Here is a 12,748-nt window from a genome sequence, read left to right on the forward strand (position 1 = left end):
CTTGTATCTGTGTTCTCTCATATGATATAACACATCCAAGTCAGAGCTGCTCTGCTCAGTCTTTATTTCCTTTGCTGGAATTTAACCAGGACTCGGCCATCGCCTCCATGCCTGAATTCCTGGCTGGAGCTCAGATAACACAATTCCCTTTGATGTCTTATACACACACACACACACACACACATATTAGCAAAGTGTAGACTCTTGTCGTGGCCTTGGAGATTTCAGGTGGTATCTCTTTAAGAACGTGTCAGATTTATTTTGAAACTTGACTAATGCTACCCTCTGCATTTTAAAAAAAAAGGAGGTAAAGAAATCAAAGTGATTGTAATTGTCCCGTGTAATCCAGATCTCTATTATAATGTAAAGTATGCTATGACCCTTTTAATTTTCAGTTTTAACAACCAACAGCAGCTCAGACAGAGAACTGACACGGGGCCCCTAAATCCATATCGGACACAGGAATGCAGAAGGACAGATTTGTATTCTGGGTATATGTAATCATATATTCACAGCATACGTATTGCCTTGATAAGTCTCTTAGGCCTTGTCTACTGTTAGCAATAATTTGTCAAATAGACTCTGATTTTTAAAATCTGGATAACAGGTGAGCATTCAAGTTCTGTCTTAGAGGAAAAAGTATATTGGAAAGTATATCTGTTCTGTAATAAGGATGTGATTTCTGCACATTCATGACTGAACGGACTTGGTCAGTGTTATATTGTCAGGCAATGGGCTCTGGATGTCGACACATTACTCGTACTAGAAGGTAATTAGTATTTTTAGCAAATGTTGAAAAAGTAACATGAGCCTGAAGTCATTCTGTATCAACCTCATCTATTGGATTCAAGACAATTTCATGTGTAACTTACAGCCATGTGTTGTAGAATTATACTGTAAGTTTTCAATTTGACTGGACCATAGTTTCCCTTAGGAAGTTTTCTCTTTTAAAAAAATATGCAAACTTTATGCATAGTTAGGATTTTAAATGTCTGCCTTGACTCTCAACTCATTTAAAAAGTTCTTCGAAAGTGTAATTAACAACTTAAAAATGTTACTAAAACCGGAAGTATATCATTTTAACCCATCGGTATTTAGCTTAAGTATAGGCAAGGTTTGAGTTAGCTGCATTCTTATTCTCTATAAAACATAGACATGATCTTGACAAATATGGGCTCCATCAGTACATTTAATCCTTTTGGGATTAATAGCCCCAATTTAGTTTTAAGATTTTAATAGAAAAGGCAGCTCTCTGACAGCATAGGTAGAAATAAAACCCTGCAGGTAAATCTCATGTACTTTCTGTTTTGGAAAGGACTGCAAAATTCCCATTACTTTTCCTCTCCAAATAAAAGAAAAATCAAGACATCTTCTAAACAGTGTTACATCTTCTAGCAAACTCCTATTGTATTTTTTAGCTTTTAATAAAGAGCTTTAAAAATGTTGTTTTACTAGTTAGTATATTAAGATATATTTTACAGACCTTTTCAATCCTTGGTTACTTTGAAGACTCCCAAAAGGTGATGGATTTCAGAGGAGCGTTTCTTCTTTTCTGGGGGAGTGAAGGTGGCCTTGTTTATTCATGACACACTGCTTGGTCCGTGGTCACTTTGAGGCAGCTCTGGGCTCAGACCCCATCTGTCCTCTTCCTCCACTCAACTATATTTGGTAACTGAACTCATGTTTCCCCAGACGGCCCTGGCCAGAGATTCCAGAAGCCAGCTCTAAGGGCTGGGTTCTTAGAAAATTAAAAGCACTTAGAGTAGAGAGAACTATATTTGTGGATCTAATAAACATGGGATTGACACATGTTCCTCTACTCTCTGACCTTGTGACGGGAAATCCCCACCTGTCTTTTAAATGTATTCTTAATCAATTAAATGCTCAGTGTGTGACTCTGAGAAGAAAAAGCCGTACTCCTAAAGAAGGCTCTTCTAACTATAATCTTCGGCTCTGTGCATTTAACTTAGTCACATGGTAGATTATCTGAAAATATCCAGTAACTATTTAAAAATTAAGCCACCTGTCAAATTGAGTGGAGAGCCCCACTGGCCTCTCACTTCCATTTGTTAATTAACAATTATGATATGACTTTGTGTGGGTTGAGGACATTGTCCATCTTGCGATTAAATAGACATGCACACACAGGGCCTGAATCTTCCACACATTGCAACGCCGAGCTCTCAGCCCAAGGTTCAGCACATCCTGACCATCCAGCAAATATTTGTGGATGAAATAAATAAATGTGGAACGGATACTGTTCAGGACAATATGAACCCTTTCACAGCTGTAAAAAAAAAAAAAAAAAAGTCTCACAACCGTCTCATTACTTATTCTGTAGCATATCGTTATAACATATTCTAATATTTTGAACTTCCAAATAACAAAACACAAAAATTCTTCTGTTCCAAGGTCAGGCAGTGGAGCCAAATATAAGTGGCGGAAAATAATAACACAAAACTTCCTGGTGCGGTAAATTTGGAAATGAAGTGCCTAGTCTTTCTTCGTCTGGATAATATCGTTCTAGTCGATGCAGGTTCTTACCTAAAGAAGTTTTTTCTCATGGTGGACCACTTAGGAAGGGCTCCTCTGAAACTTTACAGGCAACGCTGGTCCTTTATAATCGGTCCTTCTTGAAAATACCAATAGATACATTCGTGGGCTGTTTCACTGCTTATAGGGAGGAGAAACCCCTCTGGCCGGTAAAAAAAAAAATGCGCTTATGTCTTCTTCTTACTAAAACCCTTAAGATAAGAGTAAAAACCCAAAAGGATAAAAATTGGGAGCGAAGGCAGTAAAAGACTCCAGAAATGGACAAAATGGCTGGGAAATGGTTAATAGAAAGATAAGTGGTCTAATTAAACTGGAAAGTAAGTGGCTGGAGGGGGAGGTGCCCGTGGGAAGCAGTGATGGCCCCGAGGCACAGAAAGGCTGGAATTGGAGGCACCTGGCCTCTTCCTGAAGCTCATTCTAACTGGCAAGTTTGGTGAGGCCGGTGCTGAGACAGGGCATTGGCTGAAAGAGCCCCAAGCGAGCAGTCAGAACTGCCGCCCGTTTCCACATCCTGCACACCATCCGTCACCCTCGCAGAAGAGCAGGCATCTTGTTCTCTGGAGCATAAGACGGTGTCCAGGACCAGGGCCGTGGACACAGCGGACGGAAAGGGTGAGGCCCGGAAAGTCATTTCTGGGAGCTGGGTGGGGGGAGGAAACAGAGGCTTGGACTAGTGCCGTACTTCTAGAACAGAGGAGTGATGGGAATGTGGAAAAACAGTAACATTTGATACAGCTTGGCATCGTTGTGTCTGTGACATTAATATCTGTACCTTTGGCGTTTGAAAATGTCATGATCAAAAGTTAAAAACCTCTGTTGTGTCCTGAGGCAAAGTGCAGGTGGAAGAGATTATAGGAATCAAAATGTTGTGACCGTTCCATGACGTTACCTTACTTGTTACCTTAGTTAAGGAAAGAGTCGCTGAGAGCAAGGACACAAGTGGCTACAAATGCCACTAGACAATGAATAATCTCTCCCTCCTCCCCCGCCCCTCCCCCTTCTTCATTTAAAGATAAATGGATGCTAACTGTATGACCCAAGCTTCCCCTAAATGTCTTAACAGATTTTATTGTTGTATTAATAGTAAATTATGCAGGAGCCACTAGGCATTTTCTCCCTCTGCAGCAGACACCACCTAGGCAATAACTTTTGTAAATCCCGGGGTTCATTTTTACAAGCCGACCTAAAGTGTGTGTTGGGGACCTGCGCACTCATACTAACATCTCCTATGAAGACACTACCAGGAAGATGCACATCCTTGCAGTTTCTAGAAAGAGATGGGAATGCAACCGGGTGAATGTTCACTGCAGAGTGACAAAAGGATTCATAATCTGTTATTGGTAAACTAGGGACTCATCCTTTTCTGTTGTTGTGGAGTCATTCCCAAACCAGTGACAGGACGCTTCCCGTTCCTCTTTCCAGGAAGAGTCGCCAAGTTATATTATGTTTACTGTGTCTTGGTCACAGGAGAAAATTCACACCTTTTTGTAGAAATAAAAAGTTGAAGGTTGCAGGTGTGAAAACCGTCATAAAGATGTTGATTGGTGTGTATGATGGAAACGCTGTTGTGTTGTCTACAGGGATATGGGGGCTGGTGCTTCTGGGGGAGATGCTGGTCCCAGCCCAGGAGAGAGCAGAGTTTTTGGAGCCTGGAGGGACACAGGGGTAGGGGGTTCGTGCAGGATAGCACAGGGGCTCATCAGAGCGAGGTCTGACCGTGGACGCCTGGGCACTGAGCATTAGGCACGGTGGCCTGGGGGGGCTGAGTGACAGCAGTGGGAGCCTCTGTGTGCTAAAGGCCACGGGGCCAGAACATTGTGTCACCATGAATCTCGGTGGTGGGCATGCTGGTTCACGGACCAGAGAGGCCTCGCCCTCGTGTCCCTGGAGCGCCCGGTTCCCAAAGCCTGGGGTAACACCTGGGAAGTGATGAAGCTTTGAGAAGAATAAAGAAAAAAGAAAGAAAAAGGTAGCTGTGGTCCTGAGAAGCCTCAAAGATAGATACGATTTTATTCAAAAAGACAAAAGTGCAGCAAACCATGCTTGTTTAACAAGTATTATAAGAATCTGAACACAAAAGTTCTTTTCCTTAGGAGAGATTCTTGATCAAGTCTCTTAAGTTATTACAGGAAGGTTCTGGGGATGTTACGGATGAGACCTGTGCATACGCAGGTGTATGGTGTGTGGTCCACTTTTATTTACCCCCAGAGCCCATTTCTGTGAGCACCGAGGTCAGGGTGGGGCTGTGACCCCTCCACTGGATCTTAGTTCATCTTCCAAATGGTTACTTCTTCTTCTTTGTATAAAACTTCCTGCTCTCTCCAAGGCCTGCACTGAGGGGCCCACCCTCCGTCCACATGTTTTCAATTAAGACTTGGGCTCTGGTTGAGCTCCTGCTTCTCCCCACTCCAGGTGCATCCCGTGCCCTGGTGACATCAGCCTGTTTGTCTATTTCCTCCGCACCCATGTGTATTCTACCTGCCTAGCTCTAGCCATCTTCATCTCCCTTCTCTTTACAGATGACCTGGGGGGACCGCTCCCCCTCTCTCAACCTGCTTCATAGCAAATTATTAAAAAATTCATGTCTCAGAACAATAAATATTAATCATCTCACAGCGTTTCTGTGTGTCGGGAATGCAGTAGGGTCTGAGCCTGGTGATTCCGGGTCAGGGTATAGTGACACTGACGTACAGACGTTTCCCAAGGCTCCTTTCCTCTGAAAGCAGGACTGGACTTGGGACTCTGAGGCAGCCGGATTCACCTAGAGTGAGTGACTCAAGAAAGGGCAAGGTCCAAGCCCCCATGTCATTTATGACCCGGCCTTGAGGTCACATTCCTTCCTGTCTGCAGCATCCCCGGTTACACAAGTCACACCGCTCCCTGTGCGAGGGGGCTCCACAGGGGTGTGGCTACGAAGAGGCAAGATCATCTGTGGTCTTGTTGGAGGCTGTCCACCACACCTTTATTCCATTGGCCGCACCTGGACATGCTCCCTTTTCAAAACTGCAAATTCAAGCGTCTCCGTATTTAAGCGGAAACTTCCATCCTTGAGGGCTCTCACTGTTGTTTCTTTGTCACCGAGGCTTCCAGGCTGTGGTCAGTCTATTTCCATATTCCCCATCTGCCCGCTTTACAGTTTCAGGCTGAGTAACGACACGGCATATTTTGGTGCACAGGTATACAAACTTCCGTTTAGAAGGTGAGAACCTTGGTTGTTCAGACAAACTCTAGGCAAAAGTAATCAAAGCTTCTGTGATGGAAGGGGTGTGAAAAGGAGTGTGCAGACCTGCCCCTTCATCCTTCTTTGATCTTTTCTCACCCTGGGGGCCCAGGAAGCTCCGAAAATCCTCTGATTCTCCAGGAGCTGGTCCCCTTACCCATTCTGGACACTTTCTTTCCCCCTTCATTCCTGGCATGGGCTACCAGCAAACAGGGATCATAGGGCAGTACAAAAAATAGTTAACTGAGAAACCTGATCAGGAAACAAATAAAATTAGAGGCATAAAATGCTTGCAGAATTGTCCGAATGAGCCACTTATTGGCCCATTTGGTGATTCTGGGAGCAAGTGTCCTGCAAACCATGGCCAGTCTTCCTACTTCTTCCTCTTACTTTGTATGTGGCTTGGACACATGCCACAGAATCAGGAGTGCCCCAGAGCCTTGTTTGATTAAACACGTTGTTATGTTCATCTGTACACAGCAGCGAACTTCAGATTTGTCCCTCATGAGTTCTATTTTATGAACTGTGGTTAAATCTGCTGCGTACGTGTAGCCTAAGCCTGTGGGTGGTCTTTTGATCATAGGCTTCTGCTACTTGGGATGTTTGCCAATTTTTGTATGCGCACAAAAATGAATAGAATTTTATCACAATAGCAGTAAATGGAGAGTTGACATTGAGAATAGATTTCTCCATGCACGTTATCAATGGATATTGGGGCACAGTTAGTAATTATGATCTTAAGCAGAGATAATATCATTTTCAGCTTGGTTCTTAGGGTCCGGCTGTAGAGAAGTTTTATTCCTCTGGGCTTAAAAGCCAGTAACATTAATTTCAAGGCATTTTTTTTATTGAATTCAAGCAAAATATGTTTAACATTTCTTTATAAAGAATAACATGGATATCAAGTTGAATAAAGAGAGAGAAGTGCAGACTGGTGTTTGGAATAGTAACATAAAATCTGGAAAAATTATTGGTAATAGAAGAATACACCATGGACAACTGGGTTTTATCCAAGTTATAAAGGTTGGTTTAATTAACACCCAAAGATCTAATACTTAATTCTCCATATTGATAAGTCAAAAGAGAAAAGCTCTGTGGCTATAATTAACACCCAAAGATCTAATACTTAATTCTCCATATTGATAAGTCAAAAGAGAAAAGCTCTGTGGCTATCTCCATAGATTATTCATGAGCCTTTGGACACAATTTAAGATCCATTCTCAGTTAAAAAACTACCTTAGTGGGGTGGGGAGGGAAGGGGTCTACTGTAACGTAATACATTAATTATATTAAAGCATATGTGTACGTGGTCCAGTTGTGGTCATACACACATTTATTCACACACACCTAAGATGCAACACGTAGTGACACAAGGTAAAACCCCAAGGAACACAAACCATAGAATGCACATCTTAACCTACTCTGAGGAAAAGGAGGGAACAGAGTACGGGAATAAATGGAATGCTATGGGAAGAACTGATTTTGTAGCGTAAACAATTCTCCATAAAGATATTATACAAATGTTATAGAACCTCAATTAAAACAGCATTTGTGTGTGTGTGTGTGTGTGTGTGTGTAACTTGATAAACTGATGTGGGTTTGTCTGGAGGAATTAGCATGGCAAAATAAACAGGAAGATTGTGAGAAAAGGGACAGGACTGGATGGGTAGCAGCCCTTCGAGACTGCTGGTGTGCACACCAGCTCCTTATGGAAAACAGGGATGGGATGATGGCTTGAATGCGATGACAGATCTTTTCTCGTACGAGAAGCACATTACATCAAGATGTCAGCACATATTCAATAACTACATCCATTTCTTGTTCGCATCGAAATCCACTGACCTGGCCGCATTGCGGTTTAAAGAGCTGGAGGCCCACTCGCTTCCTGCAGCAAAATGAGAGTTCGTTTGGCTCACGCAAACCGGCGGGAGAAAAGGATGCGGGATGAGTCAATAAGTATGCGGTTACAGGACTATATTCAAGACAGGATTAGGATAAAAATAATGTACATTTCAGTGTTTGTAGGATCATCATTATATATGTATATAATATATGTATGTATATATATATCCGTAAATCTATACTGATATCTGTTATTTCTCTCTCTTTTCTGGCACATAAATGACACATTTTAAAGTTTTCCTGGAGGGTGACATTGGGCAACCAGGGAACGAGCGCCCTCTGACCGGGTGTGAGCAGGGCTGAGCGGGACATGGCCCCAAGGTGGCTGTACAGTGTTACTTCTAAAAATGGCATCAGAGATTATCTTGACTATAACTGTTCTTCCTCCTTATTCTTTGCCTAATTTATCATCATAATTTTTAACATGTACTTTTTAACATACCAAGAAGTGAAACGGAAAAGGTGTCCCAAATGTACTGTTAAGGGAAACAAGCACGTTGCATCCTGGTTATTCTACCTGGAGGGTGAGATTAAAGAAAACTTTCAATCCTTTTTTTCCCTTTTTATATCTGAAATTTGTGTGCTTGCACTACACTCACCATCAAAAAAAAAAAAAAAAAAAATGAAGCCTAAAAGGTTACCCACACACTGAGCTAAAGTCATTTTAACCTTTCAACATTGTTTCTTGACCGACGAACCTATGAGAGTAAAAAATTTTGAAGTCGTTTCGGTACAAAATAGGGAATAATCAATTCAAGAGATTCTGGATTCAGTATGTTTCAGTTCAGAGAATTACAAATAAACTTCACTGATTTTAGAACCTTAAACCAGAGCCCCTCTGCTGCGGGGTGGCCCTGGCCTGTGGATTGGCCCGTCGGATCCGAGCACAGTGGGCCGTGTGCTGTGTCTGTGAACCATCCTTTTCGCCTGGCTGACATCAAAATGGCACGTCTTTTGACCCACTCAGTCCCAGGTCTGTTCCGAGGACACAATCTCAACTACAGGAAGAGCTTTACTCAAAAACACGTAACAATTCCACATCACTTATAGTAGCAGAAAACTGAAGCAACTTTGATACAATTTATGGAACAGTTTAGCAAACTCAGGAAATTTTGAAGGGGCCATAAAAAGTGACTTTTTGAAGTGTTTACATTATTTAGAAAAAAGGAAAACAGGAAGGAAACCAATAGTTTTTACAGCTTGAATATAAATTAAAGCTTAAGAATCTTCGCATGGCTGAAAGTTCTGATGGTTGACATGGAAATGGTTTGGTATTTTTTTAAAAAGTAAAGACTTCCCTAAACCGTAAGAGGCCATTTGATTTGTTTTTTCTCCATCAGAGGGGAAAGGCAGATCTACCAGGATAATACGATATTTAAAAAGCGGCTTCGAGACTTCTTTGACGTAAACCACCACGGACAGCCCCTGTTTCTCCTAAAGTTCGCATTTTCGCTGCCTCAGGGAGTCTCGGGGCGGGGGAGCATCAGACTTGCACAGGGAGCGTTTGCTGCAGGACAGGCGGGGACAGGGGGACAGCTGCCCCCAGCTTCAGGGGCCGCCCCCCGAGGAGCCTGCCCTGGACCATGCGGCCGTCACTCCCGGGAAAGCAGAAAGGAAGGAAGAATGTGACCAAGGGGGAAACCAGCTGTTGGAGCAAAGAAGGATTTAGACGCTGAAAAAACGCCAGCGTGGAGGACAGTTGCTCTGGCACGGAAATCCCGGGTCTGCCCTCGCCTGCTTCTGCTGGACTCGCTGTTTCTCAGCGCTTGCCCTTCTGGGAAGGAATTTGCTCCGAGCTGGTGCGCCTTTAGCCCCGAGGTTTCTTCTGACGGACGGAGGAGCAGGTGTTGCAGAAGCCTGCGGCAGAAATGGCGCTGACCCGGGGGCTCATCTGACGCCTGTCACTCTTACTGTAGTTTGGCTGGAGCGTATCGTTTCTTATCCAGGAGTCTTTCTGCAGGAGAAAAGCCAAGCCAACTATTTATAACACTTATGGGCAATTGCTTGTCCATAGACACAGACTATGCTTTTAATACCATGTTTATTTCTGATTTATAAATTGAAACTTATACTCATGAATGCACGACTGAAACGTACATGAATGTGATTCAGGATGACCTTTTCAAAGAAAGGGTGTTGATATTTTCATCCTAAAAGATATTAAACTCTCTTGGCTTAATTTTATCTCCCCAGCAAATTTTCAGAAAAGCCCTTGGTCGGAAAGCCCATGGTCATATCGGTATTAGAGGGAAAAAAAAGCGTATGTAGAATGTTAGATTGTCAAACACTTGAGGAGTTTAATTTCTTATACTATTTTTATACTGTTTCATTTCTTGATTGTTTTTAAGAAATTTTTTCCAAAGCAAAAGAAATGCGTGTATGAATTATTCACATTTTCAGTAAAGACAAGGAAACTTAAATAAGGCCAAAATGTCCAACATATTTACGAGGCCGAGCCTTCCTATCATGTTCAGAGTGAGAGCCGATGTCCTCCTGGGGTGCCTGGGGTCTGCTTCCTAGCTTTATCTTGGTGGTTTCCCCTGGTTCCACGCTCACCCTGGTCTTTCCGTTCAAGCACACAGAGCTTTCTGCTGTCCCTGGACCGTCACGCTGCCTCGGGGCTGGGCTGTCCCTCAGTCAGACGTGGCACCTCCCAGAGAACAGAATACGCTGGACCCTCCCTTCACATCTTTCGTCAAAAGTCAAGCTCTTAGCTGGCTTTTCTGTCCACCCATCTACAATCTAACCTCCGTTCTCCTTCTGTGCTTTATAACCCCTGGTCCCTTATTCTCTTGTTTAGCTAACAATGTTCTTCTTGCTTCTCTTATTATTATTTATATTCTCCACCAGAACATAAGCTCTAAAGGAGGGGTTTTTAAATTTTGTTTACTTTTCCATCATCTGTGTATAACAAGTGCCCGGGACATAGTAGGTCCTCAATAAATGCCTAGAAAGGGAGGCCTTGAAAATATGACGTTTGGGTGCAATTGGTCTGATGCTACTGTTACCACTCAACCCGAGGAGTTTAAGGCTTGCATTTGCCTCACAGCTCAGGGAAGGACCTGCCATCCAGTGCCCCATTCAGGTTTCCTGAGGAGAATAATAATAATAATAATAATGATAATAATAATAATACCTGCATCCTAGTGCTTTGTGCTTGGCCTCTTTACAAGAACTAATTCATTCAATCCTTTAACACCTCCGCGAGTTGGGCCCTGTTATCTAGATCGATTTCATAGATGAGAAATTGAGGCCAGTTCCCTGACTCACCCGCTATCTTGGAGCTAACATGACGGGGGACTGGTATGAGATAGATCATCAGAATCAAAATACGCATTTGTCACTGTGAAGCTATGGTGTTCAGGAGAGCCAAAAAGGGATGAAATGTAAGCAGGCAGATCTAATCTGAAAGCAATGAAGAAATGTTAATGGATTTTAAACCAGGGAGTGACATAATTAGGCTTGTGTGTTGGAGGAATTACGCAGGCGGCAGAGTGGAAAAAGAAAAGGAGAGAACAGATGACATGAACCAGATGACAGAATACAGAACTCATTGTCATCAGGGGAAGAGGTGATACAAAAGGAGAGTAGAATTCAGCTGTGCGTGAGCCAGAATCCACTGGGGGCTGGGTAGAGCGAGGACCCAGCAGCGGCTTCCAGGTTTCTTACTTAAGCAGCTAGAAATAGATGATGGAGCCATTAATCCCGACTAGGGATGTAAGAAGAGTAGATTTGGAAGGGAACAGTATAGCTGAAATCAAGGGAGAAGAGGCCCTTTCAAAGAAAAGATGGCATGAAAATCTCAAATATTGCCAAGAGGTCAATAAGCACTAAACAGCGCTGTATGGATTTGGCAATCAGTAGCTCACAGTTGGTGACGTTTGGCAGGGGGGCTGAAGGGCAGACTCCGGTCTAATGGTAGGTCAGCTCAATCATCTTTAGGAGTTTGAAGGGGAAGAAGTAGAGATGGTGCGTGTACACCCTACGAGTTTCCACACGGAAAGAGAAGCGGTGGAACAGGGCAGGGGCTCATTCTTACCTGTGTTTCAAGGATGGGAGTGACTTGATTGTTTTAATGGAATTGATGGTAAATGCCAGTTGTACTGAATTCTTGTTGTTGCTGTAGCATATCACCACAAACTTATTGGCTTAAAACACACAAATTTGTTCTCTTTCAATTCTGAAAGTCAAAAGTCTAAAATCAAGGGGTTGGCAGGGCTGTGTTACACCTGGGGGCTTCGGGAGGGACATCTGTTGCCTTGTCTTTTCCAGCTTTCAGAGGTGTCTGCATCACCTGTCCTCTGCCCCCTGGCCCTCCATCTATAGGCAGCAGCATGGCACTTCTCTCCCCTCTGACCTCCTGCCTCTCCCTTATAAGGATTCTTGAAATCACGTCGGGGCCCCCCCCCCCCCCGGATAATCCAGGATAATCTTGCATCTCAAAATCCTTAAATCAATCACATATGCAAGTTCTTTTTGCCGTATAAGGTAACATTCACAGGTTCTGGGCATTAGGGTATGGACATTTTGGGGGCCATTTATTTGTCTACCACAGTCCACCCTCTGTCCCAAAAGACTCTCATTTATTTTATATGCAAAATACATTCACCCCATTCCAAAGTCTCCCAAAGCCTCAACTCAAGTCCAAAAATTTCATCTAAATCTCATCAGCTCAAAAGATCCAAATCCCATCACCTAAATTAGGTAAATCAGGTATGGGTGAGACTGCCTATGAACCACCCTCAGACAAAATTCCCCTCCATCAATGTAGCTTGGAAGCTAGAAAGCAAGTTATCTGCTCCCAAAATAGAGTGTTGGGACAGGGATAGGGTACCAGTTATAAACATCCCTGTTCAAGAAGGAAGAAAATGGAAGAAGAAAAAAGGGCACTTGTGGGTCCCAAGAAATTAAAAAATCCAGAAAGGCAAACACCATCAGATTTCAAGGCTTGGAAACAATCCTTTGTGGCTCTGGGCTCTGCTTTCTTGGCTTGAGGCTCTTCTCTTGGATACATCCTTCCTTTTGAACGAAAGGTAGCACATGTTTGCAGCCGAGTAGTTTAACAGATGGTGG

The sequence above is a fragment of the Phocoena sinus genome, chromosome 6 (assembly GCF_008692025.1).
Source record: "Phocoena sinus isolate mPhoSin1 chromosome 6, mPhoSin1.pri, whole genome shotgun sequence".
Lineage (NCBI taxonomy): Eukaryota > Metazoa > Chordata > Mammalia > Artiodactyla > Phocoenidae > Phocoena > Phocoena sinus.